Here is a 25614-nt window from a genome sequence, read left to right as displayed (position 1 = left end):
TGTTTATTGTCACCATGATTACCCACGTTAATGTGAATGGGAGAGTTAAGGCGGTCCGCCAAAGTTATTTATATGTAAACACGGGAGAAAACCAGAGGAGTGTCCCGCGCGACCGCACCGCGAGCCCGCTCGTTAGGTGGAGCGCTCGTGAAGCAGAGTCAGTGCGCTCCTATGCTCTGTGCAAACGTGTTGTAATGCTCCAATCAAATCAGTTCTGTGAGATGTGAATGTTAATAGTTCTGTTAAAGTGACTGAGTAGATTAGCTAGTGTAACACAAGCACTCTGAGCAACTCTGTGTAGCTAACAGAGGCATTCATGGGTTGATTAAACAAGCTGTGTTTCATGATGCACTAAATAGTGATTTTGCCAGTAAATTACTGGAGGGAACAAATGTAATGTATTTACCAATGCTGTTATTGAATAGAACTGTTTAGCCAGTAAGACACTGCAGAAGACAATGTGATGTGTTTATTGATATGATAAAAGGATGTAGCTGTTATGGAAAGAAGTGTGAACTTGAGAAACTGAACCAGTTAAAAAGAGTATATTTCACTGATGTTGTGAAATAAGTAAATGTAATTGATGTGAATGAGGAACCAGCTGAACAGTATATTGAAAGCTCATGTTTAGTGTTTTATAGCATTTATTTGTGTGAAATAAATCAGACTCAGACACGTTCTGGAGGAAAGCAGAGACGCATCGTGTCTTCCTTACTCTGCTCTTCACCTGCTTTTACAGGTAACATATTTGTCATCGAGGTCTTCATCCTTGGGACCCGTAACATAGTAACTTCTTCATTGTTATACTTCTATAGTTTTCCCATTTTGTGAGCTGTGGATGTGGAAAGTGTCTCAGTGACACATCCACATGAAAACGGCGTTACCTTCGTTCATTTGCACGTCAAATGAACGAGCTGTTTGGACTTTAACGTCACAGCTGATGCTTCGATACTCGAACTCAAGAGTTCAGCTTCCACTCAGAGGTACAAGTACACACAGCAAAGATAAACGTGTACACAAGGTGGAACCCACAAGTGCACAGCTCCAACCAGAGATGGGAAGTAATCCGATTACTTTTTTCAAGAAACGAGTAAAGTGAGGGATTACTATTGCAAAAAAGGTAATTAGATTACTGTTACTTTCCCGTAAGCACGCTGCGTTACTGCGTTACTAAAACCGCAGCTGTGTGCAGATGAACAATGGATAATCTATCGAGTGTGGAGAGAGTGTGAGCGTGCAGCGTTTAAAGCGTGGAAGCACTGACCTTACTTTGAGTTTGACTCTGTAAAAAGTGACAAAAACATTAGCGTCCGCTGTTCACTGCGTGGGAAGACAACATGCTCACTCACTATGTGTTAATGGGCATGCTTATTTATAACTTTGATAAAATGTCATAAAAATAATTCCATGCCAGCTCACCATTGGTGATCAGGTAGTTTCTGTTCCAGTTCCAGTCCCATAAATCATGAAGCTTGCTGCCAGAAAAGCTTCAAATCTCCTTTGAAAGCTGTTTGTGGTCTTGATTGTGGGAGCTTCAGTTGTCTGACTCCAGCTGCCACACAGTGCTCACTGATATCATTTGCAAAAACCCCAGTGTGACAATATTTATCAGTGAAGCAGAAATCAGGAAGTGACGACTTTTCTTTGAACATTTGCTCAGGCTAAGCTGTGCTTTCTACCACAGTTGGGAATTTCCTGGTTTACAACAAATTATTGTGTCAACACCGCATAAGATTTCAAACTACAGGAAAATCACTGGAGTTATAAGAGGCAGACAACGACACACACACCACATGCATGCTGTTGCTATTTATTGTGGATTAACCTGTCAAGGGCAAGAACAAAATAATTCTGCCTCAAATACAGGAAATCATAGCTTTCCTGTATTTCCTCCATTGTTGGCATGCTGGTTAGTGCTGTTGCTCCACAGTAAGAAGGTCCTGGGCTAAATTATCCATGAATGTAAACGGCTGTGTGTTTCTATCTGATAGACTGGTGAGCTGTCCAGGGTGTACCCTGCCTGGTAACCTATCACTTCAGGGTTATTTCCCAGCCCTGCTGCAACCAGGATAGAGATAGGAGGATGGTAGTTGTTGTAGACCCATTCAATTTCAATTGAAGGATTAAAATGTTCCAGGAGCTCAACTTACTCCATCTGAACATGTTTCAATCGTGTTTTATGAACACAACATGCAGCTTTACTGAATATGAAAAGGTTGTGTTGATTTAACTCAGTTGTTTAAGTTTCTGCCAAAGCAAAACCTTTGTGTGCAACCAGTGTCCACTATTGAATCAAGTAAATCCAACATGTTTTTGTCAGTGCAAAAGGAGTTACAGTGCCTGTATTCCTGCACAATATTGTCCCGGGAGGGAGAAAAACTTTCTGGTGAAGTTTTGGTTGATTTTTGGGTTTTGCTTGACACTAGGTTGATTTTATCAGTGAGGTTTGGATTGTTTTCTTTCTCTAAGAGAGAGAAAGATGGTTTTATCCTTGGACATGTTTGCAATGGGCCCCAGTATTTGTTACTTTATTAGTATTTTATTGGTTGCGTTTGTTTGTGCTTTTGTTACAGTGCACTGAGATAAGAACATCTGAGAGGTGTGATCCACCGGTGGTGATATTTTGGTATTTTGTGAGTTCCCGATTTAACAAATCAGCTCTTTAATCCAGACCTGAGAGATTGAACTTTAAAGCGCTATAAAATATTCTTACTGGAAACAGTGGCAAAGTGTTTTTCTCCATGATTATAATGGGCTTGGGAGAAATTCACTTATATGTGACATTGATCACATGAGAAGTCCTGAGCCTAAAAGGATTGCAGCGAGTCAATCCAGTCCAAAAACAAGGAGCTGTTTTCCTTTAAAATGATGACGTCATCTTGCTGGTGATGGAGGCTCGAATAGGCTGCGCGTGAGACTCCATTATCAGCAATATCTGGTATGAATGTGTGTGGATGTATGCATGTGACTGGACTGTGATGGACTGACGACTAAAAGTTTAACTGACTTGATACTGAGACAAAAACGGTGCCGACTTTAGGATTAGTGAATGTCCACAACAATTCACCCAGCCTGTAGAAGAAGGGTGGAGGTTTTGTCTTGCTTTGTTTGTGCAGGAGCAGAAGGATGACAGAGACTAAAGGGGGAGGCTGTAGCTTCACATGAGTGTGAGCTGCAGACTGAACCCTTTGGTTGCTAATGTTGAGTCACTGATGTTTGCATTAAGAAATTTGTTTTTTATTAGCTGTGTTTTAATTAAGGTATCACATTATATTGTTGGGAATGTTAAATGCTAAAGTGAAGAAAAGCTTTGATTTCACTCATGACTGAACATGTTATTATTAACCATAGCAGGCCACTGTAAAGAGTCAATTAACTGTTATAGAGGAAAAAAAGGCCAAAAACTCTGTTAATACCTATGAATAACAGGGAATGATAGACTTGTCACATTCAAAATAGAGATATGTAATAACAAACACGGGTCCGTGTCATTTAGGTTCTCCATTGAAATAGTCAATCATTTAGAAAAGTAGAATATATATATATATGTCTCAATGCTGTTTTTCAATAATATTAAAAACCTAAAAACTATTGTTGTGGAAGATAGAAGTCACTGTGACAGCCCTCTGACTGTGGAGGACGTTTGTAATCCTATTTCTGCACTTAAGGCCAACAAATCTCCCGGCACAGATGGTTTAACTGCAGAGTTTTATGAATCATTTTCTAATCTCCTGGCTCCGTTCTTACTGCAGCTTTTCATAGGAAGTGTAGAGAATAACATCCTCCCTCCTACTCTTACTCAGGGTCTCATAACACTTATTCCAAAGCCAAACAAAGACTTACTTCTTATTGATAATTGGAGACCCATCTGTCTGCTCAATGATGACTATGAGATTATGGCTTTAGTACTTGCTAACAGAATGAAAGAGTTCTTGGACACAATTATCGATGAGACACAATCAGGCTTTATGAGAAACAGACACCTTTCTAAGAACATGAGACTGGTTTTAGATCTACTTGATTACTCTGATTTGGTATCTGACTATAGCTTCATTCTCCTCCTGGATTTTTTAAAGGCTTTTGATACAATTGAACATCAATTTATTTTCCACTCTTTGGAAAAATTTGGCATTTTTCTGTAAAGCTATCAAAACCTTGTACACAAATGGCAATAGCTCAATTAAAATGATTAAGACTCCACCCCGAGATTTGACCTGTTATACAAGGAATCAGCACAGCTGATAAGGAGCTCATCATCAGCCAGCTAGCTGATGACACCACACTCTTCTTGAAGAATGCAAATCAAATCCGTCCAGCCCTTAGTGTTATTAGTGATTTCTCTGAGGCATGTTAATACTTTTAGCTATTTTATATCCATAAATGTAAGTTTATTAATAAAACACCATATTTCTGCCTTTTTATAAGGATATGAATTGTACATACAATCAATTTCAGACTCAACCAACAAAAAGCCTCTCAGAACAATATTTATATTGTAACAGTTGCTATTGTAATGCAGTGTATCACCACATGGCGGCGCCTCCTGTCTCACGACTGGTGTCACCCCCTTTGTGTTCTTCTTCGCACTCCTCCTGTAATGGATGCTCCCGTGTGTACGCGGACTAGTGTGCTCTTTAGTAATGTGTGGTAGAGGTAGCACTTTTATTTTTGATATTGTAAATAAATGAGTACTTTTTGGAAAGTCAGAAGCTGTTGCTCATTCGCTATCCACCTGCACACCTCCGCGGCTGGCTTCATCTCCACTGCACGTTACAATATGTTGATTTTTTTCGCCTACTCATATCATAATTTTTTTACTCCTGGTTCTGTATGTTCGTGTTCTGTTCTTTTGTAAACTTCATATGTTTGTATGTTGTATACTCATTGTGTTTCAATAAAGTTCGATTTAAAAAGAGGTACGTTCTAAACGAAGCTTCAGACGTCACTGATCACGTGACTCTGGCCAAACGAATCAAGCCTCGACACGGTGCTTCTGAAGCAGCGCGTTGATCTTTCTGACACACGCACCGGAGCGTCAGCTTCAAGCGGACCATCACTACGTCTCACATCTAAAGGTGTCAAGGTAACTTTGAACTGAGTTCAGTCAATCTGGAGTTTTCCCAAGTTTTCTGTTGCTCTCTGTGAGAGAAGAGCGTTAAAGGCGGGGCTCTCCAGAGTCCAGCAAAACAGGAAACCACAGCTGGGTGTGTGTAAGTGTGCAAACCAATAGAATGCATCGTGGTGGGGGGGCATCACGGGCATTGGCAAGAAAAAAATAAAATAATCGGTCGTACCCATGCTTCCCCGACGTCATGCCAGCGCATATTGGGAAATTCGTAGGCACCGATCGGTTTTCTATCAGCCATTTGCTGGGAGTAAGGGCGCCCTCCGTTTGCGAGGTGCGCCTGCTGCTGGCGGCACAGGGAGGAGAGGGCGGGGCGGCGGGGAGTCTCTGGCTGGCTGGAGCGGCATCTAATAACCAACTCGCAAAACAAAATAAAAACAACAAACAGATATTATGATACAGACTTATAATCTGCACCGATGTTTTTTCTAAATTCTATAAAGTGAGCGCGAGAGCCCTCGGTGCGCCTGCGCGCTGCTGAAGTCAAAGTAAACTTTATTGTCATCTCCGCTACAGACAGTCCAGCATATAGAGAGACGAGACGACGAGGCTGCAGTTACAGCGGTGCAAGTAAACAAACAATAAATATAAGAAGAGTAAGAAAATAAATCTACACTTTAGGACTCGGGGTAAAGGATCAATAACAATTTAATTTATAATTTACAGTTTGATGATTTAAAGTCTCACACAACCCGTCAAAAGGGGCGGGGCCGGCTGCTTCCAAGTAGAGCACATTTCATTTATAATGATGTAAATCCAAGCCCATCATGGATTCACGATCTGAATCCTGGGTTGTGTGAAATCCCAGAAATCAACCTTAGACAAAGTGAATCTGTGAACTAAGGTGTAGGTCTGTTAGGTTAATTGTGCTGATCCTCGGGTTGGGGGATTTGTGTTTGTACTGGAGCGCAAAATTCAAACCAATGGAAGATGGACAACAAAAGTTCAAAGCCATCAGGTGCTCAGGTTAGAAAAAAGAGAAAAGATGCAGGTAAGCAGACGTGTGATTGGATAATGGCAGGTCATCCTGAACCAATCAGACTAAACTCCAAACAATACATTATGTTACAGATTTTAATATTAATTAGTCATTGTTACTTGTTGATTTGTCCTTTTCTCATTGTGTGACGAATTATGACGACTGTTTGGTAGCTGTTATTGTCTCTCTCTCTCTCTTCATGTGTGTTTCTCTGGTGAAACAATAGTTTTGTGTTAATGTTAGGGCTGCACGATTTTGCATAAAATGAGAATCACGATTTTTTGGCTTAGAATTGAGATCATGATTCTCTCATAACAATAAATAAACATAAAACAACAAATGTCTCACGTTTTCTTGTTGCAGCAAAATGTTGTCCTGCTTGAAATTCCGTCTCCACCGTTGCTCGACGCTGCGTGTACAGAGCAGGTAGTGCAACAATAGAAAAATAGTTGAGGGACGGCACTGTGTAGCGTTTGTCTAGGGTGTTGATCGTTTTCCTAAATCCCTCGTTTTGCACAGTGTTGATGGAGCCATATCTTTGGTCAGGTGATAAGTGATAGCCTCCGTAATGTCTTTGTGCCTGCGGGAGTTCGACGTGTATAGGGAAGCGCTGTATAAGGTTCCCGTTATTAATGTTTGGGTGGTTGACCGGGACGGATTTTCTCCTGTCACTTTCTCGTCATCCCTGACGTGCTCTCCGTTGTTGTTTCCCTGCTAATTTTAGCATCACACGGCACAGCTTCTGTATCACGTGGTATAAGGCTCCGCCCTTGTCATTTGTTGAGCAGGAAGAGTGAGCGCTTGGTTTCATGCAGAGTACGTCCCGGATCAAAATGTGAAGTTTTACAAATCACCACTTCTTTAGTTAATATCATTTCAGTCTCAGACAATCTCGTTTCTCTTACAGAGGTTGAATGCACCTTCTGCGGATGGCGGTACCACACAGTGTGCGTGGACTTCCCCTGCACAGAAGGCAACTACAAATGCTGTGAATGCTAAATAAACAGAAACAAATGATCCCTGTTGTCTTTGCTTGATGATTGGTTTGAGTCTTGACAATCCACATTGCTGGCGTTGCATCTTTCAATGCCAGCAATGGCAGGTATCAGTGCTCAAACCTTTTGTGTTTGTTTCCAACAAGTTGCCCACCTCGGGAAACAAAAATGTGTTCTTTTATTTGTCAGATGAACATATGAGACACTTTGACTCTTCAGTGCAGTGTGGAGCCTAACAAAGATCTGTTTTGTGTCCCAGCTGATCAGCAGGAGGAGGAGAGTCTGACGGAGCAGCAGAGGAACATTTTCAGCTACTTGGACTCAGCTCAGCCACTACAGAGGAAACAATGAGCTCAACACAGAAGGTGACAGACAGAGCAGGACCATATGACCAAAGATATTTATCACCATATACATTTGAACATTTGCCATAACGATGTAGCTGACGATAGAATTGACACCAGACAAAATACTTTACAGCTGCACAACTTTATTAAAAAGCCATCAATGTATTTTCACTGAAACAAGCAGCTGTTGTTTATGTGCATTAAAGTTATATAAAAATGTAACAGTGCAAATGCAAATTCCTCGCTGACAGTTTAACCAAAAGGCGTTTCCAGTGGAAACTGGCCGACACATCCTGAGCATAACCATGTATAATATCCACTAAACTTCAGAAGAGGTTATACAGTCGTGGCCAAAAGGTTTGAGAATTGCATAAATATTGGAACCTGGAGAAGTTGCTGCTTAAGTTTTTATAATAGCATTTTGCCTGCACTCCAGAATGTTATGAGGAGTGATCAGATGAACTGCATCGTCCTTCTTTGCCATGAAAACGAACTTAATCCCCAAAAAGCCTTACCACTGCATTTCATTGCTGTCATCAAAGGACCTGCTGAGACCATTTCAGTGATCATCTTTGATAGGTTTTAGAGTATAAACCTATTCGCTGGAACGTTGAAGACAATATAATTACACTGCAAAAGCAAGACACTTGTAGGCAAGCTTCTTCATGTTACTCGTGCACGGGAGAGAACTGGACAACCGCTTGACTCCAGTTGGTCTCGTCCGTCCTCCCATACCACTGTCCTTTTATTGAGGTTACATGAATATGCATAGGTTCATTAACATATGACGTCCACATACACACAAAGAGTACCTTGCCTGTGTGTGTGTGTGTGTGTGAGGTACTGCTGATCAAAGGGTCATAAAAGCACACAAGCAAACATCCTTGGTCAGGAAGAGGGTAGACTAGACCCCCCCCCCCCCCCCGGTAAGGAAGTCCAGCAGTTCATCTAAACAGAAAAGCACTCAGACTAGAACAGACATAGCTACGTTAATCCCACCATAAATCAGCAAGGGAAGATACGATCTCTCCTCTCTTCATGCTACTGTAACACTGGTGGTGCAATACTAGACCTGTTAGTGCTACTTCTTGCCTTCTTTGCATGTAGTACGGCAGTATAGTTACCTTTAACCACAGTACAAGGACAGAAGGGAAATATGGACCAGATCAGACAGGTTCTAGATTCGTAGGAGCCAAGGGTGTATGACAACAGAGGACTTGTACACAGTAGGTGCAGAAAACACAATTGCATTTATTAACAATTATTAAAGTTGTGCACATTTAACAAAAGTAGAGCGCTCTTCTTGAAAACAAAATAAAATAAACCCCACAAATGGTCGACCTAAGGATATATTGTCTTTTGTGTCTTTTTTAAAGTCAATTTCAGTCTTTCAACGTTCAATAGTCACTCAGTGTGTGTGTAACCAGTCGGGTTACAATCTACCAGTTCATCCGGCTCTTTGGGCTGGGCTCGCCATCCAGTACTGGAAAAGGGATCCTCGATTCTTCTCAGGTCCTCAAAACCAATCCAATCCAAATAAGCAAAGGGAAAAACCTGACCTGGGGACCAGGCCAGAACACAGTAGTTCAACATTTAAGCTATCATGCCTGTAACTTATTATTACTACTGGTTGCTTGTAGTGTTTCTAAATTTCTTTCAAAATATTCTATGTTGTACAACAAATGATTCTCATTTCAAAGGGAAAAAGTACATAGGAAACACACATTTAAAACAATACAAAATAGCTCAGTAGTGCATTAGAAATACACATTGGCTTGAGACTTATCAAGTTTCAGCTAAGTAAAGTGCAGGTGAAGGCACTTAATTTCACATTGCTAATACTTAGTGTGCAGAACTATAATTAGCACCATGAGAGAAGGGAACATGTGCTAACATAACAACATCGCACAAAACCATACATTATACATCAATACCACAGTAATGTGACATAAACCTTTAAAGAACATCTCGTATAAAGTGCAGCAGACTCAGTGCTAATTGCTTTAGCCTCGGAAAAGGCACTTTCATTGCAAAATGGCTAACGGAAGTTAGCATCGGAGCTAGCGGCAAGTAGCATGCTATGCTAGCGCACGTGTGCTGCCTGGGACTTACCATGCGAAGCAACAAATGCTACACGGGGCTTCACAGTGCTCACGTTGGCTCACGGCCTCTGGAATACAGTATCACTCTTATTATTCTTGCCGAAAAAAGGACTTTCACTATCCAGCTAGCTTCTTCGCCACACGGGTAAACTGATCTTTCACCGTCTGTGTCTCTGGCGTATCTGACTGGCACACGAAGGCACACAGGTGTCTGAGCAGCGCACAGACTGGGGGAGGGTCAGACCAGCCAATGATTGGTCGCTGAGTGGATCTGACAAACACACTCTAAAGGACTAAGTCCTGCCCCCACACCATTTATACATTACATATACATATGTACATATTAATTAAACTTATGTTTACATGCTTTTTATCAGTATTTATTATAATTAACTTTGTTTTTATCAATATTTATTCCCATCGTGAGAGTATGAATATTTATACTTTTAATCCTGTTTTTAACACTGGGTTACACTATCCCCCCTTAGAATCATGCAAGTCCCTTTGCATGGGATAGCTAAACGGTAATGACAGGGGAACCAGCCTTCATGGGGATGACCACAGAATCTGGTTCTGTCAAGGCACTGGTAAAAGCCAGGCTTAGACCTTGAAACAGGGACTGGGCAATGGAAACGAGAGGATTTCCCAACTGACTATATTGCAGTCGTTCTGGTTGGGTTCTTGTTCTCTCTGAGCGCCTTATGGTCGCTGTGGCTTCACTCTCAGTATTTGACTGACTTGAGTTTGCTTGATTATCGTTTGAGTTGTCTTCTTCCACTGGCCCATCACAGGTAGATCCATCGGGTAAGTTGGCATCACTCTCGCTTTCATTGTCAGTGTTTGAGTGTTCCACCATGGTTTCACTCTCCTCTAGGCTTCCACATCCAAGTGGATTTCCACATTCAGGTAAGTTGTCACATCCGGTTAAATTGTCAGCTCCAAGCAAGTTGTCACATCCGGTTAAATTGTCAGCTCCAAGCAAGTTGTCATATCCGGTTAAATTGTCAGCTCCAAGCAAGTTGTCATGTTCATGTAAGTTGTCTCCTCCAGGCAAATGAGTTTCAGCATGATCGTGATCATTAGGGTGTGTCTTTGGCTGGGGAATCTCATAGACTCGAGTGACCTTTATGGGCTCTTGAAGAGGTTCCTCTCTGAACCAACAGACATCCTCATCTTCCAGTTCTGAATGATCACATTCCTCATGTTGTTTAGGTGATTGCCTTGTTTTTGGTTTGCGTACATGAGTTGGTTGGACAGGTTTCTCCTCAACAGGGGCAAGAAAACCACAAGGGAGCAAGAGATCGCGGTGGACTGTGCGGACTGGGCCCTCTTTTGTTAGGGGTTTTATACTGTAGACGGGCAAGTCACCTGCTTGGTTCACCACAACGTGAATATCAGTCTCCCACTTGTCAGCTAGCTTGTGCTTGCCTCTGAGACGGACTGCACGCACCAAAACTCTGTCACCTGGCTCTAGTTTTGAGGGTTTCACTCGCATATCAAATCTTGTTTTGTTTCTTTCTGCCATTTTGTTAGCATGGTCTGTTGCTAGTTTGTAGGTCTCTTGTAGAGTTGCCTTTAGTTTTGTTATGTACTGAGAATGAGACTTGAAACTTTTGTTGTTAAAGGGCAGCCCAAATGCTAGATCGACTGGCAATCTTGGCTGACGGCCAAACATTAACTCATATGGGGCAAAACCAGTTGTATCGTTTTTCGTACAATTGTACGCATGAACGAGCGGTTTGACATAGTTGTGCCACTGAGTTTTGTCCTTTTCCTCAAGAGTACCTAGCATACTTAGTAACGTTCTATTGAAACGTTCTACCGGGTTCCCTCTGGGGTGATAGGGTGTTGTCCGGATTTTACGAATGCCCATGATCTTGCAAAGCTCTTGGATAATGTGGGACTCGAAGTCGGGACCTTGATCGCTATGCAATCGTTCGGGTATCCCGTAGTGGACTATGAAGTTGTCCCAAAGGGCTTTTGCAACGGTCTGAGCTTTCTGATTGCTGGTAGGGATGGCTAATGAATATTTCGTGAAATGATCGGTTAATACAAGCACATCCTTTACATTACTTCGATCAGGCTCAATGGACAGGAAGTCCATGCAGACTAGTTCAAGGGGTCTGGTGGATTTGATATTCACTAGTGGAGCTGCTTTTTCTGGAGGAGTTTTACGTCTTACACAGTGGTTGCATGTTTTGATCTTATGTTCTATATATGCTGCCATGCGAGGCCAATAGAACCTTGTTCGGGCAAGATCTAAGGTACGTTCAGTGCCTAAGTGGCCCATGTCACAGTGGAGGCTTTGGAAGACTGAGTCACGGAGCTGTTCAGGTAAGACAAGCTGGTAAGTAACATCTCCTCCATCTTGGCGAGTTCGGTACAGGATGTTATTGTGCATCTCCAATCGATTGAGCTCTCGGAGTAGAAGGTTGATGTCAGGAAGTTCAGCTCGCACAGTTGGTGGGACCTTTTCTCCAGTTTCAATTTGTGCAATAACTTCCCTCAGACAAGGGTCTGTTCTTTGTTCGTTTGTGATCTGTTCAGAGGACATATGGGGCATAACAGGAAGACCACCACAGTCATTTTCATTGACAAAGTCACCTGGAATGGCAGCTGCAGAAATGGCTAGCGAGTGAACCAAAGGGATGGTGTCATTTTGAGAGCTGCATACAAGGTGTTTCTCATAAATAGCAGACACTACTTCAGGACTTAAACTGCTGTCAGGTAGGGACAGGTGAGTCTGTGTGAACTGCTGTATGCGGTCGAGCTCTTTTTGGGACACTGCGTCGTTAAGCAACTCGCCATGTGGCCGTCTAGAAAGGCCATCTGCATCTGAGTTAAGCTTGCCTGCTCTGTACTGGAGCTTAAAGCTAAACGTTGACAGGGCAGCTAGCCATCTGTAACTCATGGCATCCATCTTAGCAGTAGTTAATATGTACGTCAGAGGATTATTGTCTGTTACGACAGTAAACTGATTTCCATATAAGTAATCTGCAAACTTTTCCGTTACTGCCCACTTCAAGGCTAAGAACTCTAACTTATGGGCGGGATAACGAGATTCACTCCTAGACAACCCACGGCTTGCATAAGCTATCACCCTGGTCTGGCCATTCTGCTCTTGATAGAGCGCGGCGCCAAGCCCTGTAGTGCTGGCGTCGGTATGGAGCGTATATGGCAGTTTAGGGTCGGCAAAACCCAATACAGGCGCAGTACTGAGCTTTTCAATGATGGTTTTGAAAGCAAGATCACAAGAGGGAGTCCATCGCTCGCCGAAAGGTGTCTTGGGGTCATGGTACTGGTCAGACTTAGCTTTAGGCTTTGTGCTTTTGCGCAAAGGAGGGTAGCCTGATGTTAAGTCAGTGAGGGGCTTAACGATACTCGAATAGTTCTTAATGAACCGCCTGTAGTACCCTGAAAAGCCTAAGAATGAGCGGAGCTGTTTAAGATCACGGGGCACAGGCCAGGTACTTAAGGCTTCCACCTTTTCAGGGTCAGTCTCCACTCCCTTGCTGGACACAATATGCCCAAGATATCTGACAGAAGTTTGGAAAAATTTGCATTTTTCGGGTGAGAGTTTGAGCCCATATTCTTTCAGGCGATCAAGAACTTTCATCAAGCGAGCCTCATGTTCTTCAAGTGTCTTGGAGAATACAATGATGTCATCGAGAAACACGATCACTTCGCGCAGGTTCATGTCGCCCATACATTTCTCCATGAGCCGCTGGAATGTGCTGGGGGCGTTTGTAATGCCTTGGGGCATTCTATTAAATTCCCAAAAGCCGACGGGACATACGAACGCCGTCTTTGGTTTGTCCAGCTCCTCCATCTCAATTTGGTAGTACCCAGATTTTAAATCCAGGACAGAGAACCATTGTGACCCGATCAAGGTGGAAAACGTTTCCTCCAAATTGGGGAGAGCGTAAGCATCTTTTATAGTCTGCGCGTTAAGCTTTCTGTAGTCGATACAGAGGCGGACTTCACCATTTTTCTTCCGCACGACTACAATGGGTGAAGAGAAAGGGGAGGTAGATTCCCTGATCACGCCAGCTTCTTGCAGTTCTTTGAGGTGCTTACGGACTGCTTCCAGGTCGTTCGGATGTATGGGACGCGCTCTATGCTTGAACGGTGTTTCATCTGACAATCTGATTGTGTGTTTCACTTGATCCGTCTTTCCAAAGTCAAGATCATTCTGTGCAAACACTTCGGGCATTTGGCTTAGCTTTTCAGTTATGCGCTCCTTCCATTCAGCGCTAATAGGGGAAGAGTCAAAGTTATATGTTACATTTGACTTCTGTTCAGTTTGGAATCTTGGAGTTCTCACTGAGTGTTCGTGAGATAGAACTCTTTGATATGCACTGACTTCTCCGATGACACAATTTAGAGGGATTGTCACATCATGTTCGGATTCATTGGTAAGTATAACTGGAACAAGGTAAGGTGCTCGTTCAGGTAGGTCTATGAGACAAGGTTTCACAAGGATGTCACCAGGTAAGGCTGACATTCGTGGATACTCTAACAAGACAGACTTTTCACCGTTACCGGCTGACACAGCTACAGCACCATCTAGAACAACAGTTTGGCCTGCTGGAATCAACTGTGGCTCTTTGTTGTGCATCGTCACTAAACCAAGACTACTGTCTTTGGACTGTTTGTGTCGTGACTCAAGAACTTTTAGAACTGCCCTATAGCCATATGGCAGGTTCAGCTGCAGTTCATGGCATGTGTTAGAGTACAGCTCATAAAGTACATCTAATGTGTTTGTCCCAATTAGCACTAAGGACTGAGAAGCTGTGCGCACATCGGGGACAACTAAGGCAAGTGTCGGGACTTCAGCTTCAATGCCAAGGAAGTCCTTTGGGAAAGTGACATGCAGTTCAATGTAGCCTAAGTAAGGCACAGACTGACCGTTGGCACCCTCAACTTCTAAAAGTTCAAACAATGGCTTAATCTCATGAGAGGACAAATGCTGACGATAGTAGGACTCGGGGACTGTAGTCACCTGGGAACCAGTATCTAGCAAACAACTCACTGTGTGACCATTAACTTTCACTTGTGCAGTACTCTTTGTACCAATTAGACCTTTAGGAAAGTCGAAGGAATCTGATCTTGTGTGTGACTTTAGGCTGGCACGCTTTTTAGGTGAAGCTTTTTGTTTAACCTGGGTGGGACGGGTTAATAAAGCATCAGCCTCCATTTGTCCCGCAACGGAGGCAGAATTTAGTTTAAAGAAAGCTGGTCATTCTGCCTGTCCCATATCTGCCTTCTCACTCTTAATTCCCTTCGTTTTGCAACTACAAGGGCAGGATTGGGCTCTGACTCACAAGTGGCTACTATATGTCCATCTTCCCCACAGCGGAAGCAATACCAGGGCTTGGGCCTAGTACTGGGGCGGCTGGGTGGAGGTGAGTTTTCAGGTTTGGCATGGTCAGGTTTTTTATTTTCAGGTTTCCTTGTTCGAACTGTCTTCAGTGTTGCTTGTTTCTTTGGCTTCACAACGGCAGCTAATTGGCTTTTTAGATCGGCAACTTGTTTTTTCAGCTCTTCTAGACTATCTGACTGTGCTTGACAAACATCTGCATTTGTTTCAGTGACCGTCTGTTCATGAGACACTGCTTTCGGTTTCGTGGCGCTAAAGTGTTTCTTCATTCGCGTGTTTTTAACTTCTTGTCGGTTTTCTGCAGTACGCAGGAGAAGCAATAGCTCTGCATAAGTGGGTGGCTCCTTATGCTTTAGCTCCAATTGCAACTCCGTTAGCAAGTTATCATCCCAGCAGCCTCTGTAAAACTGTTTAAGAAGCTGCTTATTTACTTCATGTGGTTCAAGCCCACCTCTGCGCACGGTGTGATTGACTGCCACCTGCAAACGAAGCAGATAAGCAGAGGGCTTTTCACCATGATCTTGGAGGGTGTTCATGAAGCGTACAAACAGTTCCTCACCATCTTCGACGGTGCCAAAAGCTGAATCCAGAAGGTTAAGATAGTCTGCAGGAGTGGCTTCTGGCCCAAGAGGGTGGATGACATCAGAAGCGGGAGCAAGGAGACTTTCAAGAATCTTGCGAGTTTTTTCCAACTCGGACAAAGAAGCATCTTCCATCAACAAGTCAACATGAGAACGCCATGTTTCATAGTCAGCTTCGCTGTAAGGTCTGGGCATCTTACCAGAGAAAGCTCTGAGTCTTAATGTAGAGTGAGCATGTGATGTCTTTTCAACACTCTTGACAACATGCTCGACTACTACTTTCTGAACCTCTGGTGGGTTGAGGTCAGTTGGACTCAACATTTGAGGTGTCAAGTTTGGTCTCATGGGGCGTTGGAATGCGCCCTGAATGGGTTCAGGAGGGTGAGGCAGTTCAGTTAAGACTGAAGGTGAGGCTCCAAGTTGTGTGGATCCTACCACAGGGCAAGTCTGATCAGCAGCATCATTTTCAGGGTTTATCTCAGCTGTCTCAGCAGCTTCGATGGTCTTCCCTATTGTGGATAGGGCCTCCCGCAACACTTCTTCGAAATCCTTCCCACTTAACTTGGCTAAACCCTTCAGGTTGCTAATGTAAGCCTCAGTAACACTGCCCCCTACGGTCTTAGTATAGACGTCAGTTAAGGCTCGAATGCGGTAACTGACATCTGGATTGTCAGTGGACTGTAAGAGGTAAGGCAGCTTAGGTGCTAATATTTCCACGGCTGCACCGGACTCGAACTCTACAATCTGACTTTTGTGGAATGCAGAAGAGTCATCATCGACAGCGAGTACTCTACGAATAGTACCATGTTGCTCCAGAAACTCAAATACCTCTTTGTCTTTATCTCTATCTGTAACACCGCTAACAATAATGGCATTTGGTACTTTAACGGCATACTTCTCGACAAAATCCATTTTCATAGTATGTGAGCGTCTGATCAAGGGTCAAAGAGGATTCCAATGTTGTCACACAACACTCTAGGCTCCTGGCTGGCTCGCCACTTTTTTACTTATGTAACACTGGTGGTGCAATACTAGACCTGTTAGTGCTACTTCTTGCCTTCTTTGCATGTAGTACGGCAGTATAGTTACCTTTAACCACAGTACAAGGACAGAAGGGAAATATGGACCAGATCAGACAGGTTCTAGATTCGTAGGAGCCAAGGGTGTATGACAACAGAGGACTTGTACACAGTAGGTGCAGAAAACACAATTGCATTTATTAACAATTATTAAAGTTGTGCACATTTAACAAAAGTAGAGCGCTCTTCTTGAAAACAAAATAAAATAAACCCCACAAATGGTCGACCTAAGGATATATTGTCTTTTGTGTCTTTTTTAAAGTCAATTTCAGTCTTTCAATGTTCAATAGTCACTCAGTGTGTGTGTAACCAGTCGGGTTACAATCTACCAGTTCATCCGGCTCTTTGGGCTGGGCTCGCCATCCAGTACTGGAAAAGGGATCCTCGATTCTTCTCAGGTCCTCAAAACCAATCCAATCCAAATAAGCAAAGGGAAAAACCTGACCTGGGGACCAGGCCAGAACACAGTAGTTCAACATTTAAGCTATCATGCCTGTAACTTATTATTACTACTGGTTGCTTGTAGTGTTTCTAAATTTCTTTCAAAATATTCTATGTTGTACAACAAATTATTCTCATTTCAAAGGGAAAAAGTACATAGGAAACACACATTTAAAACAATACAAAATAGCTCAGTAGTGCATTAGAAATACACATTGGCTTGAGACTTATCAAGTTTCAGCTAAGTAAAGTGCAGGTGAAGGCACTTAATTTCACATTGCTAATACTTAGTGTGCAGAACTATAATTAGCACCATGAGAGAAGGGAACATGTGCTAACATAACAACATCGCACAAAACCATACATTATACATCAATACCACAGTAATGTGACATAAACCTTTAAAGAACATCTCGTATAAAGTGCAGCAGACTCAGTGCTAATTGCTTTAGCCTCGGAAAAGGCACTTTCATTGCAAAATGGCTAACGGAAGTTAGCATCGGAGCTAGCGGCAAGTAGCATGCTATGCTAGCGCACGTGTGCTGCCTGGGACTTACCATGCGAAGCAACAAATGCTACACGGGGCTTCACAGTGCTCACGTTGGCTCACGGCCTCTGGAATACAGTATCACTCTTATTATTCTTGCCGAAAAAAGGACTTTCACTATCCAGCTAGCTTCTTTGCCACACGGGTAAACTGATCTTTCACCGTCTGTGTCTCTGGCGTATCTGACTGGCACACGAAGGCACACAGGTGTCTGAGCAGCGCACAGACTGGGGGAGGGTCAGACCAGCCAATGATTGGTCGCTGAGTGGATCTGACAAACACACTCTAAAGGACTAAGTCCTGCCCCCACACCATTTATACATTACATATACATATGTACATATTAATTAAACTTATGTTTACATGCTTTTTATCAGTATTTATTATAATTAACTTTGTTTTTATCAATATTTATTCCCATCGTGAGAGTATGAATATTTATACTTTTAATCCTGTTTTTAACACTGGGTTACACTACACAGAGTTGTTACAGACCTCTTAGGATGACACATTCTTTAAATCTACAAATGATTATATACTTCTAAGCATATATGAGTAAATGTTTCTAAGCATAAATGACAATCAACAATACAAACTCTAACATTCCCCCGTTTTTTGGCCTTTATGCTAGAAAAGTTCCCAGTCATGTCTGACAGTTTCAATGCAAACATTTTCATACTCAGCATATGTCAAATCACCCTAAAGTACTGTAAAGATACACAGGTTAACAAATGTATTAGCAGTTATCCTATTCATTGAGCTCATCTCATGGCAAACTGCATCCTACAAGCAAACAAAGAAATTGTTGATTTAATAGTGAAAACAAGAAAGTAACATTTTCAAACACATCTCAGCTTCGTGATGCTTCCTCCAGGTGTGCAAATCACATGTCTCTCTGCAGAGTGGTTTGAGTTCTGCAGGGCGTCATAAATGTCTCTTCCAGTTGTTTCCATCATTGTCCATAGGACCAGAGTCCAAATGTATGTAGAATAAACGTTCAAACATACCAGTTGGTTTTGTTGTTTGTCAACATGGGTCTCAGCTATTTCCAAAGCTGCAGACCTCTCAGCACTCTAGTTTTATGGCCTCCACCAACCCCCATCACCTCGTTCAAGCCTTCGTCCTGTGAGGGGGATATTTATGACTCCTTCATTGTCCACGCTCTGCAGAAAACACCTCCGTGGAAAGGGTGCAGGGTTGTCTTACTGCTGTTATGATCCCAGCAGTTCATAGGAAACTGCTATCATCACCACCATAGCTTCTGGTTCCTGTGCTTTCACAGAATCACGATGTCATCCTCGAACTCCTTCTGTGCTGTCGATGGAGCTTGGCACGCTCCCCTCATTCATCGAGTTTTCATATTCCAACGCTGCTGAAGGTTTAAGGCAGAGCACGTCGTACACCTTAGTTGTCTTCCTCAGCGTCAATATTGAATCTTTCATTTTATTTAAAATCTCCTGGAAGCTCAGTAGCACAGCTCTGTGTCATATCTGCTGTGCTGAAGATGATCTCTGATCCTCCTGAAGTCTCTCTCCTGGTCTCAGCTCCCATCCTGTGGATCCTCTCCTCTATTTTGCAGGCAGTTTCATGGTCCTTGCTGTGACTCCAAGGTCTGATTTCATGATGGGCCCCAACCAGCTTGATCTTTGACGTCAACCACTGCCTGGGCTATACCTGGAATGTTTCTGCTTCTCACTGCTGCACCTATATTTCAGAAAGACTTCTATTTGGAGAGCATGTCAACAACCATCAAACCACATTCTTTAGTTCAGTGAACTTCACTTATAGGCCATCAAAGCCTCATCTGAACATGGGTGCACCACTTGCATAGATTTAATACTTGTAAATAAACGGCTAATCACACAAATCACTGCAACACTAATAGTAAACATTGTTTAATGTTACTTCTGGACCCCACCTCTTGACGCATGGACTCTCTCATGCGTCAACTCACCAAACCTGGATCCCTGTCTTAAAAACTGGCTCCACCAGGAGCCTGCATACACACCATCATGGCCTGGAAAACAAGATCTGGAAAAAAAAGCAAACTTCACATGTACAAACAATTATATCAAAAGAGTAATAAGCATTCAGCACGGGCAAGACAAGTGTCATGTGCAGGTTTCCTCAAATCAGGAAACTACAATTATTTCCCTAATTTGCCTCAGACATGGATCATCCCATGTGCTCAGTTAACATTAATGTAATCGGTGACTTCTCTTAAGCAAAGTCACTCCACTCATATATTATTATTATTATTATTATTATGGGTTCAAAGTGGCCAGCTAAGAGCCCATATTCAACTTGTCCATAAACACCGTAATCTCTTATTTGTTTCACTCATGTCACTTGTCCGTTTCAGCTGAATCCTCCACATGCAGTCCCAGAAAAAACAAACATAAGCAATACGCATTGACTGTGGTCAGACGGAGGTCAGACACAGGTCAACAGGTTCCAGAGGTGCCATAAAACACCATAAAAATCCATTGCTGTGGAAAATATGTTATTCATATCATCAAAGTAACCGTCACATTTTCCCAAAACACAATGTAACAGCATCACCACTCATAACCTGTAAACACAGTTTTCCTCACACATAAACCCAAAAATCCTGTAGTAGGAAAAACATCAACCAGTTGTCCTGGTATAAATCATGTGATCAAACCACATGAAGAACTGTAATGCTGTAGAAAAGAAAATGCAAATGTTAGCGCTGCGCAGGTGTGTACACCTTTTCACAGTAATTTCTGTGAGCAACACAAGCCCATGAATAACACACCTCTGATAGATTCACAAACATAAAAATGGCATTTAAAAGGTTAAACCATCACGCAACCCCAGATGTTGCTGTCATCTTTCTGCTCCTGTAACAGAGACACACACAGAGATACATCCACCCCTTTGTCAGGTGGGGGTTGACTTCACACAATGGTGTTAAGTCAGTCAGTCTTGTCAGCTTTTACCAGTCAGTCAGTCAGTTTTTATTTCCATTCATTCATTCTTTCTTTCTTTCTTTGCTGATAGTGGAACCTGTCGTCGCATTTAGTTTCCACTCTCAGCAAAATGACGTCATTTCAAAAAGAAAAAGAACTTTAGATAGGATTACATCGCCGAATCCTTTTTTTAGGCCGGGACACTTATAATAAGCAGCCTTCTCCAAAGCCCATTTTAATGTGGAGAAAACTCACTTGACACAATTTTCTCGACGACGTGTAGCACTTTCAATTCCCGACGTGCAGATCTGCTTAAAGAAAAGAAATAGACAAACAAAATCAGTGCCTGTTCAAAAGATAAAAATGAAAAATATCAAACCAAACTCTCAGTGCACTGTGAAAGTATCAAAATAAAAAGGCCTTGTTAAGTCATGACACAAACTCCTCATCTCAGGAGGGTAAATCATACCATTAGCATGGTTCATCATACCATCATACTAATCGGCAGGCTCGACTTCACAACAGAAGAAAAATCATCAGCTAGATTCACTCCAAATCAACCATCAGCTGCACAACACACACATAAGCCTAATGTGTCTTATTAGCTATGAGTTTAATCACCAGGTCTGTGCTCTTCACTCATCTAAATCACAGATCTACTTTATTCAATTTTCCTTTTTCCCTTCATCATAAAACATGTGACATGCTGTCATGCACTTCACAAAAGACGTTTGTTCTGACGTATTCAGAGTTGTGTATCTAGATACAGAATTCACTCGCACATCAAAGCAGGAAACTCAGTGTTTTAGAGTTTCCACTCAACACACAACACACTCCAACACATCTCATTCACTCGTACTAGAATTCAGTCACCTTTCATTAATCTAAAACCGATCAACTAATTTGCATATCAGCTATTAACCCACTAAGTTGACAGGACGACAGAAAAGCATGTTCAAAATAGTATCACAAAAGACAATTCCCCTCATACAGTAAATCACTTATGCTGCATTAATCAAGCAGGAAGCTTCTCCCAATTTACTATATTAACAACTAAATTTATTGTCTGATCACTGATTGGTCAAACCAGGATTTTTTTTTTTTTCAAAAGTTAAATTGCTGTCCTGCAACCTAGAGAGTCAATTTTTTGCATTGTATAAATTCAGTATTTGATAACAAGTGTCTGCTAAATTGACACTATTTTAACACTGATGAAAGATAACAAGCTAATTTTCATTGCATGTCTGTGGAGCTGCATATCCAGCAGAGCATGTAATGTGCTATGAGTTTCACTGGTCTTTGCATCACACGAGGTGACTTGGACAAGATGATAAACAGACTCATACACTTAAAATGTTGTCTAATCTTCATGAGCTCTCTTGTGTTTGGAGTGTTAGTATGGTTAATGCATGTTCTGCTTTTGTGTGTGATTTTGTATATGCTTCTATTTTCGCAGTGTTTAAAACTCCGTCTCAATTTCCCACTTAAGCAGTCAGTTTTCTTTTCCCCAGGTTTGCTAACCCAAATTTTGATTTCCCACATTTAATAACAGCATTCCTCTGTGTTTCCACTTACTCTCACTCTGTTGTCATCTCACTCTGTTGTCCTCTCCCACTTTCAACAGTCCACAGCCGGCAGTTCTCCTTCAGCTTTGTCCTGTGTTCAACTGTCTCTTCTTGCCATCTTACTCCACAGGTGGCAAATGTCAAACTCCAACAGTCTCCTCAGTTCTCCTCAAAAGTTTTCTTCACATGCACAGTGAAGTTGCAGCTTGTTGTAAACACAGTGCCATTCATCCGATCAGTCAGGATGATGGGTTTGCTCTTCTTCTTCTCTGATGCTGTTTGTCCACATTGCTGCCGCTCGCTGAGACGAGACTTTTTGCTCAGGACTTGCTGCTGTCTCTTTATCTGCCATGTTATTGCTTTGGAGCTGCATTCTTCAGGGAGGAGTGAGCTTGCTTGTGAGTTTGAGAGACACATACACATTGCGCTGTAAATAAGTCAGCCAGAACTTGGCCTGCATGTTTCCAATGATGTTTAACTATAAATTTCTTCCGTCCGACCGCTGCATGTGGAAAATTGATACAGGTCTGCTTTTCACCTGAAAGTGACAAACTAAGACATGTTCATTATCATCATCACTGCTTAATCAACACACATCTCTCTCCCTCTCTCTCTCTGTTTTTGTGAACAATCCTTTCTTAAAAGCAGAAAACGACATTGTAGTTGTTTTTCGGCTGATCAACACAAAACCTTTTTCCTATGATTATTTTTCTTCGTCTACAATGTAACTTGTCTCTTTTTCACTCTTTTTTTAAATTTTATTTTATTTCTTTACAATAGCTTGTGATCCGCAAAATCACCGCTCTCACTCACAATCAAAGGCAATTACTTTTGCACAGTGCACAAAAACACTGTGATGTCAGACACATTCACACTCACTTTTTCATCTGCATAAATAAACCATATGGCTGGAGATATGTGCCATGGTGATCCATAGGCATGATCACACGTTTATTTAAGTATTTTCAACCCAACAAAACAAATAAACAAAAACATGATGTTGATGCTACACACACGAGTCAAGGTGCAGAAAAACTGCTCATGGAGACGCTGAACACTCCAGTTATCACAGTTATCATAACTCTGTTTCCCTCTCTTTGAGCAGCTCTCAGACAGCTCTCGATCTGATAATGTGTAGCCTGCTCATCAGCTCAGAAAAAAACTGCAACGCAACATCACACAGTAGTTGCATGCTCTGCCCACAGCGGCAAAGTCTTACACTTTCATATTCAATACAGCTTCTCCATCATGTACTTCAGCATATTAGTTGTTTTCACAGATGTGCTGCATATCTCAACAATGGCTCATAATAAGACGACAGTCTTTCACACAGGTCAAGTGCCTCTATGCACTTCATTAGTTTAAATATTTACCTATATCACGTCACCTCACATGTCATTGTACTGAATTTAAGCAACCACAAGCTTAATGTAGATTACTTTTAACAACTATCCACCTCAATTACGTCCATGGTCTGGCACACAAGCTAAAGAGTTAACACTTTGTGTCAGCAAAGGGGGTGGGGGAAAAACCCACCCACCAGAGCACAGCTGCTGATGTGGGCTGGCCTTCTCCACACACTCCTGGCTGCTTAGGAAACCCATGATAACAACAACAGCTGCTGACGTCACACACCACGCGGTCTGCTCCGCACACACAACAACAACGAGGACGAAAATAACAATAACACAAAATAGGCCTACTGTCCAGCATAATCTGGACCCCGCGGAACTTCTCAACGCCTCACAAAGTGGCGGAGAACTCACCTCTCTCTCCACAAAGCAGCGAGGAACCTCTTACCCCACAAAGCGGTAAGGAACCTCTTGCTGCACACAGCAGCAAGGAACCCGGGTTTCGCTCCACAAAGCAGCGAACTTCTCAACGCCTCACAAAATGGCGGGGACTGCACAACGACACGGTTATAGAGTCGGCCTCTTCAAACTTACTTGGCGTTGCTTAGCGTGTAATATCACCCTCGAATCCCGCCGATCGACATTCATCGAGGAGAAAGATGGACCGCGAATCCACAGGAACTTCCTGGCTGACGTCAGTCTTTCGGCGTGTCCCTCCCCCCCTCGGTGAATGCGATCCCAGGGAACCGGCATAGAAGGACCAATTAATGATAGGTTTTAGAGTATAAACCTATTCGCTGGAACGTTGAAGACAATATAATTACACTGCAAAAGCAAGACACTTGTAGGCAAGCTTCTTCATGTTACTCGTGCACGGGAGAGAACTGGACAACCGCTTGACTCCAGTTGGTCTCGTCCGTCCTCCCATACCACTGTCCTTTTATTGAGGTTACATGAATATGCATAGGTTCATTAACATATGACGTCCACATACACACAAAGAGTACCTTGCCTGTGTATGTGGGTGTGTGTGTGTGTGTGTGTGTGTGTGTGAGGTACTGCTGATCAAAGGGTCATAAAAGCACACAAGCAAACATCCTTGGTCAGGAAGAGGGTAGACTAGACCCCCCCCCCCCCCGGTAAGGAAGTCCAGCAGTTCATCTAAACAGAAAAGCACTCAGACTAGAACAGACATAGCTACGTTAATCCCACCATAAATCAGCAAGGGAAGATACGATCTCTCCTCTCTTCATGCTACACAGAGTTGTTACAGACCTCTTAGGATGAGACATTCTTTAAATCTACAAATGATTATATACTTCTAAGCATATGTGAGTAAATGTTTCTAAGCATAAATGACAATCAACAATACAACTCTAACAGTCTTCTTAACTCAGGTGAGAATGTTGGCGAGCACGAGGCTGGAGATCATCATGGCTGTATCCCGATTCAGGTTCTGCAGCTTTAAAGTCCTCAAGGGCCGCGTACTCAAAGACCGCTAAGGCCGAAGTGCGAGGCTCGTAGGCTCGTGAAATGGGACGTCTAGCCTCCGTCGCGCTGCCCAGGTTGCCTAGCAACCATGATACTAACAGCTGGAAACGTTTCATACAGCTTTGTTTGACAGAAATGAAGGAGAACATATTTAGTTCATTTGTTTCTACATGAGCTCTGTGTGATTTGATGAGTATCTGAGGCTGAGACCACAGGACTGTGAAACATGATTGTTGGGCTTCATTTCTGTGCTGAACAGTCGTTTAAGATTAGCTGTAAATAACAATTAACTGATGTTGTTCATGAGACTAAAGTCATCTCACTGTGGTAATGTAAATATAATATGACCAATATTATAGTTATTATATTAATCACTTCACTCACAGACAAGTATCTGTGACAGCGTGTATATAGATGTATCATATATAAGAGACAAATATTGTTCATTTAATATGTTGGTACTAAATTTGGCTCAGTGCTTACATATATGTGTAAAAAGCAAATGTAGGAGCTGTGATAACTGTGTCTGATAGAATGAAGAGTAGACTGATATATGAAATATTCCTTTATTGGGTGAGAAAATCAGACCATGTCATAACTGCTTTAAGTCACACAGAATAGATATCAGAGCCTTAAACAGGCTGACTTCTGCTAAATGGGTCAAACTGGGCAGAAAGTCTACAAACACATAACATCC

Source organism: Diplotaxodon limnothrissa, linkage group LG3, assembly GCF_057381915.1.
Source record: "Diplotaxodon limnothrissa isolate DT_005_m linkage group LG3, D_limnothrissa_male_GT1.1, whole genome shotgun sequence".
Lineage (NCBI taxonomy): Eukaryota > Metazoa > Chordata > Actinopteri > Cichliformes > Cichlidae > Diplotaxodon > Diplotaxodon limnothrissa.
Note: the sequence above shows the minus strand (reverse complement) of the source record.